The sequence below is a fragment of the Hypomesus nipponensis genome, chromosome 24 (assembly GCF_054491055.1).
Source record: "Hypomesus nipponensis isolate SF chromosome 24, ASM5449105v1, whole genome shotgun sequence".
NCBI classification, from domain to species: Eukaryota; Metazoa; Chordata; class Actinopteri; order Osmeriformes; family Osmeridae; genus Hypomesus; species Hypomesus nipponensis.
The window spans coordinates 675001-680000 of NC_140384.1; the positions used below are offsets into that span (position 1 = coordinate 675001).

A 5000-nucleotide genomic window follows, 5' to 3' on the forward strand; every position below is an offset into this window, starting at 1 on the left:
AAAGAGCATACAGCACCTGGTATTCCCAGGCGGTCTCCCATCCAAGTACTAACCAGGCCCGACCCTGCTTAGCTTCCGAGATCAGACGAGATCGGGCGTTGCCAGGCTGGTATGGCCGTACGAAATAAGTTGACAACCATAGGCTACTTATCCATATACAGATTTAGCAATTGACAATGCAAGGTGGTCTCTCTCTCTCTCTCTCTCTCTCTCTCTCTCGTGTCAAAATGAAAACAGCTTCCAGCCCCTTTCATGAAGGACTACTTGTGCATATTGCAAGATGTCAGTTTATAAGTGAATGAGCAAAAGAGCATACAGCACCTGGTATTCCCAGGTGGTCTCCCATCCAATTACTAACCAGGCCCAACCCTGCTTAGCTTCCGAGATCAGACGAGATCGGGCGTTGCCAGGCTGGTATGGCCGTACAAAATAAGTTGACAACCATAGGCTACTTATCCATATACAGATTTAGCAATTGACAATGCAAGGTGGTCTCTCTCTCTCTCGTGTCAAAATGAAAACAGCTTCCAGCCCCTTTCATGAAGGACTACTTGTGCATATTGCAAGATTTCAGTTTCTAAGTGAATGAGCAAAAGAGCATACAGCACCTGGTATTCCCAGGCGGTCTCCCATCCAAGTACTAACCAGGCCCGACCCTGCTTAGCTTCCGAGATCAGACGAGATCGGGCGTTGCCAGGCTGGTATGGCCGTACGAAATAAGTTGACAACCATAGGCTACTTATCCATATACAGATTTAGCAATTGACAATGCAAGGTGGTCTCTCTCTCTCTCTCTCTCGTGTCAAAATGAAAACAGCTTCCAGCCCCTTTCATGAAGGACTACTTGTGCATATTGCAAGATTTCAGTTTCTAAGTGAATGAGCAAAAGAGCATACAGCACCTGGTATTCCCAGGCGGTCTCCCATCCAAGTACTAACCAGGCCCGACCCTGCTTAGCTTCCGAGATCAGACGAGATCGGGCGTTGCCAGGCTGGTATGGCCGTACGAAATAAGTTGACAACCATAGGCTACTTATCCATATACAGATTTAGCAATTGACAATGCAAGGTGGTCTCTCTCTCTCTCTCTCTCTCTCTCTCTCTCGTGTCAAAATGAAAACAGCTTCCAGCCCCTTTCATGAAGGACTACTTGTGCATATTGCAAGATGTCAGTTTCTAAGTGAATGAGCAAAAGAGCATACAGCACCTGGTATTCCCAGGCGGTCTCCCATCCAAGTACTAACCAGGCCCGACCCTGCTTAGCTTCCGAGATCAGACGAGATCGGGCGTTGCCAGGCTGGTATGGCCGTACGAAATAAGTTGACAACCATAGGCTACTTATCCATATACAGATTTGGCAATTGACAATGCAAGGTGGTCTCTCTCTCTCTCTCTCTCGTGTCAAAATGAAAACAGCTTCCAGCCCCTTTCATGAAGGACTACTTGTGCATATTGCAAGATTTCAGTTTCTAAGTGAATGAGCAAAAGAGCATACAGCACCTGGTATTCCCAGGCGGTCTCCCATCCAAGTACTAACCAGGCCCGACCCTGCTTAGCTTCCGAGATCAGACGAGATCGGGCGTTGCCAGGCTGGTATGGCCGTACGAAATAAGTTGACAACCATAGGCTACTTATCCATATACAGATTTAGCAATTGACAATGCAAGGTAGTCTCTCTCTCTCTCTCTCTCTCTCTCTCTCTCTCTCTCGTGTCAAAATGAAAACAGCTTCCAGCCCCTTTCATGAAGGACTACTTGTGCATATTGCAAGATGTCAGTTTCTAAGTGAATGAGCAAAAGAGCATACAGCACCTGGTATTCCCAGGCGGTCTCCCATCCAAGTACTAACCAGGCCCGACCCTGCTTAGCTTCCGAGATCAGACGAGATCGGGCGTTGCCAGGCTGGTATGGCCGTACGAAATAAGTTGACAACCATAGGCTACTTATCCATATACAGATTTAGCAATTGACAATGCAAGGTGGTCTCTCTCTCTCTCTCTCTCTCTCTCTCGTGTCAAAATGAAAACAGCTTCCAGCCCCTTTCATGAAGGACTACTTGTGCATATTGCAAGATGTCAGTTTCTAAGTGAATGAGCAAAAGAGCATACAGCACCTGGTATTCCCAGGCGGTCTCCCATCCAAGTACTAACCAGGCCCGACCCTGCTTAGCTTCCGAGATCAGACGAGATCGGGCGTTGCCAGGCTGGTATGGCCGTACGAAATAAGTTGACAACCATAGGCTACTTATCCATATACAGATTTGGCAATTGACAATGCAAGGTGGTCTCTCTCTCTCTCTCTCTCGTGTCAAAATGAAAACAGCTTCCAGCCCCTTTCATGAAGGACTACTTGTGCATATTGCAAGATTTCAGTTTCTAAGTGAATGAGCAAAAGAGCATACAGCACCTGGTATTCCCAGGCGGTCTCCCATCCAAGTACTAACCAGGCCCGACCCTGCTTAGCTTCCGAGATCAGACGAGATCGGGCGTTGCCAGGCTGGTATGGCCGTACGAAATAAGTTGACAACCATAGGCTACTTATCCATATACAGATTTAGCAATTGACAATGCAAGGTAGTCTCTCTCTCTCTCTCTCTCTCTCTCTCTCTCTCTCTCGTGTCAAAATGAAAACAGCTTCCAGCCCCTTTCATGAAGGACTACTTGTGCATATTGCAAGATGTCAGTTTCTAAGTGAATGAGCAAAAGAGCATACAGCACCTGGTATTCCCAGGCGGTCTCCCATCCAAGTACTAACCAGGCCCGACCCTGCTTAGCTTCCGAGATCAGACGAGATCGGGCGTTGCCAGGCTGGTATGGCCGTACGAAATAAGTTGACAACCATAGGCTACTTATCCATATACAGATTTAGCAATTGACAATGCAAGGTAGTCTCTCTCTATCTCTCTCTCTCTCTCTCTCGTGTCAAAATGAAAACAGCTTCCAGCCCCTTTCATGAAGGACTACTTGTGCATATTGCAAGATGTCAGTTTCTAAGTGAATGAGCAAAAGAGCATACAGCACCTGGTATTCCCAGGCGGTCTCCCATCCAATTACTAACCAGACCCGACCCTGCTTAGCTTCCGAGATCAGACGAGATCGGGCGTTGCCAGGCTGGTATGGCCGTACAAAATAAGTTGACAACCATAGGCTACTTATCCATATACAGATTTAGCAATTGACAATGCAAGGTGGTCTCTCCCTCTCTCTCTCTCTCTCTCTCTCGTGTCAAAATGAAAACAGCTTCCAGCCCCTTTCATGAAGGACTACTTGTGCATATTGCAAGATTTCAGTTTCTAAGTGAATGAGCAAAAGAGCATACAGCACCTGGTATTCCCAGGCGGTCTCCCATCCAAGTACTAACCAGGCCCGACCCTGCTTAGCTTCCGAGATCAGGCGTTGCCAGGCTGGTATGGCCGTACGAAATAAGTTGACAACCATAGGCTACTTATCCATATACAGATTTAGCAATTGACAATGCAAGGTGGTCTCTCTCTCTCTCTCTCTCTCTCTCTCTCTCGTGTCAAAATGAAAACAGCTTCCAGCCCCTTTCATGAAGGACTACTTGTGCATATTGCAAGATGTCAGTTTATAAGTGAATGAGCAAAAGAGCATACAGCACCTGGTATTCCCAGGCGGTCTCCCATCCAATTACTAACCAGGCCCAACCCTGCTTAGCTTCCGAGATCAGACGAGATTGGGCGTTGCCAGGCTGGTATGGCCGTACAAAATAAGTTGACAACCATAGGCTACTTATCCATATACAGATTTAGCAATTGACAATGCAAGGTGGTCTCTCTCTCTCTCTCGTGTCAAAATGAAAACAGCTTCCAGCCCCTTTCATGAAGGACTACTTGTGCATATTGCAAGATTTCAGTTTCTAAGTGAATGAGCAAAAGAGCATACAGCACCTGGTATTCCCAGGCGGTCTCCCATCCAAGTACTAACAAGGCCCGACCCTGCTTATCTTCCGAGATCAGACGAGATCGGGTGTTGCCAGGCTGGTATGGCCGTACGAAATAAGTTGACAACCATAGGCTACTTATCCATATACAGATTTAGCAATTGACAATGCAAGGTGGTCTCTCTCTCTCTCGTGTCAAAATGAAAACAGCTTCCAGCCCCTTTCATGAAGGACTACTTGTGCATATTGCAAGATTTCAGTTTCTAAGTGAATGAGCAAAAGAGCATACAGCACCTGGTATTCCCAGGCGGTCTCCCATCCAAGTACTAACCAGGCCCGACCCTGCTTAGCTTCCGAGATCAGACGAGATCGGGCGTTGCCAGGCTGGTATGGCCGTACGAAATAAGTTGACAACCATAGGCTACTTATCCATATACAGATTTAGCAATTGACAATGCAAGGTGGTCTCTCTCTCTCTCTCTCTCTCTCTCTCTCTCGTGTCAAAATGAAAACAGCTTCCAGCCCCTTTCATGAAGGACTACTTGTGCATATTGCAAGATGTCAGTTTCTAAGTGAATGAGCAAAAGAGCATACAGCACCTGGTATTCCCAGGCGGTCTCCCATCCAAGTACTAACCAGGCCCGACCCTGCTTAGCTTCCGAGATCAGACGAGATCGGGCGTTGCCAGGCTGGTATGGCCGTACGAAATAAGTTGACAACCATAGGCTACTTATCCATATACAGATTTGGCAATTGACAATGCAAGGTGGTCTCTCTCTCTCTCTCTCTCGTGTCAAAATGAAAACAGCTTCCAGCCCCTTTCATGAAGGACTACTTGTGCATATTGCAAGATTTCAGTTTCTAAGTGAATGAGCAAAAGAGCATACAGCACCTGGTATTCCCAGGCGGTCTCCCATCCAAGTACTAACCAGGCCCGACCCTGCTTAGCTTCCGAGATCAGACGAGATCGGGCGTTGCCAGGCTGGTATGGCCGTACGAAATAAGTTGACAACCATAGGCTACTTATCCATATACAGATTTGGCAATTGACAATGCAAGGTGGTCTCTCTCTCGTGTCAAAATGAAAACAGCTTCCAGCCCC

At 47.1% G+C, this 5000-nt stretch overlaps 14 non-coding genes and 3 pseudogenes across 14 annotated transcripts; all 17 read right to left on the bottom strand.

Moving 5' to 3' along the window:
• Nucleotides 1–4: 4 nt before the first annotated feature.
• LOC146229337 (5S ribosomal RNA) lies at nucleotides 5–123 on the bottom strand. The gene has a single exon (XR_014743097.1). It is a non-coding gene; the product is annotated as a 5S ribosomal RNA (ribosomal RNA).
• A 186-nt stretch (nucleotides 124–309) lies between these two features.
• LOC146229338 (5S ribosomal RNA) lies at nucleotides 310–428 on the bottom strand. The gene has a single exon (XR_014746410.1). It is a non-coding gene; the product is annotated as a 5S ribosomal RNA (ribosomal RNA).
• Nucleotides 429–596: 168 nt separating this feature from the next.
• Nucleotides 597–715, bottom strand: LOC146229339 (5S ribosomal RNA). Its single transcript, XR_014743098.1, has one exon. It is a non-coding gene; the product is annotated as a 5S ribosomal RNA (ribosomal RNA).
• A 174-nt stretch (nucleotides 716–889) lies between these two features.
• Nucleotides 890–1008, bottom strand: LOC146229340 (5S ribosomal RNA). The gene has a single exon (XR_014743099.1). It is a non-coding gene; the product is annotated as a 5S ribosomal RNA (ribosomal RNA).
• A 186-nt stretch (nucleotides 1009–1194) lies between these two features.
• Nucleotides 1195–1313, bottom strand: LOC146229341 (5S ribosomal RNA). Its single transcript, XR_014743100.1, has one exon. It is a non-coding gene; the product is annotated as a 5S ribosomal RNA (ribosomal RNA).
• A 174-nt stretch (nucleotides 1314–1487) lies between these two features.
• Nucleotides 1488–1606, bottom strand: LOC146229342 (5S ribosomal RNA). Its single transcript, XR_014743102.1, has one exon. It is a non-coding gene; the product is annotated as a 5S ribosomal RNA (ribosomal RNA).
• Nucleotides 1607–1798: 192 nt separating this feature from the next.
• Nucleotides 1799–1917, bottom strand: LOC146229343 (5S ribosomal RNA). The gene has a single exon (XR_014743103.1). It is a non-coding gene; the product is annotated as a 5S ribosomal RNA (ribosomal RNA).
• Nucleotides 1918–2099: 182 nt separating this feature from the next.
• Nucleotides 2100–2218, bottom strand: LOC146229344 (5S ribosomal RNA). Its single transcript, XR_014743104.1, has one exon. It is a non-coding gene; the product is annotated as a 5S ribosomal RNA (ribosomal RNA).
• A 174-nt stretch (nucleotides 2219–2392) lies between these two features.
• Nucleotides 2393–2511, bottom strand: LOC146229345 (5S ribosomal RNA). Its single transcript, XR_014743105.1, has one exon. It is a non-coding gene; the product is annotated as a 5S ribosomal RNA (ribosomal RNA).
• A 192-nt stretch (nucleotides 2512–2703) lies between these two features.
• Nucleotides 2704–2822, bottom strand: LOC146229346 (5S ribosomal RNA). The gene has a single exon (XR_014743106.1). It is a non-coding gene; the product is annotated as a 5S ribosomal RNA (ribosomal RNA).
• Nucleotides 2823–3006: 184 nt separating this feature from the next.
• On the bottom strand, nucleotides 3007–3125 carry LOC146229347 (5S ribosomal RNA; annotated as a pseudogene).
• Nucleotides 3126–3309: 184 nt separating this feature from the next.
• On the bottom strand, nucleotides 3310–3418 carry LOC146229348 (5S ribosomal RNA; annotated as a pseudogene).
• Nucleotides 3419–3604: 186 nt separating this feature from the next.
• LOC146229349 (5S ribosomal RNA) lies at nucleotides 3605–3723 on the bottom strand (annotated as a pseudogene).
• A 170-nt stretch (nucleotides 3724–3893) lies between these two features.
• On the bottom strand, nucleotides 3894–4012 carry LOC146229350 (5S ribosomal RNA). Its single transcript, XR_014746036.1, has one exon. It is a non-coding gene; the product is annotated as a 5S ribosomal RNA (ribosomal RNA).
• Nucleotides 4013–4180: 168 nt separating this feature from the next.
• Nucleotides 4181–4299, bottom strand: LOC146229351 (5S ribosomal RNA). Its single transcript, XR_014743107.1, has one exon. It is a non-coding gene; the product is annotated as a 5S ribosomal RNA (ribosomal RNA).
• Nucleotides 4300–4485: 186 nt separating this feature from the next.
• LOC146229352 (5S ribosomal RNA) lies at nucleotides 4486–4604 on the bottom strand. Its single transcript, XR_014743108.1, has one exon. It is a non-coding gene; the product is annotated as a 5S ribosomal RNA (ribosomal RNA).
• Nucleotides 4605–4778: 174 nt separating this feature from the next.
• On the bottom strand, nucleotides 4779–4897 carry LOC146229353 (5S ribosomal RNA). Its single transcript, XR_014743109.1, has one exon. It is a non-coding gene; the product is annotated as a 5S ribosomal RNA (ribosomal RNA).
• Nucleotides 4898–5000: the final 103 nt, after the last annotated feature.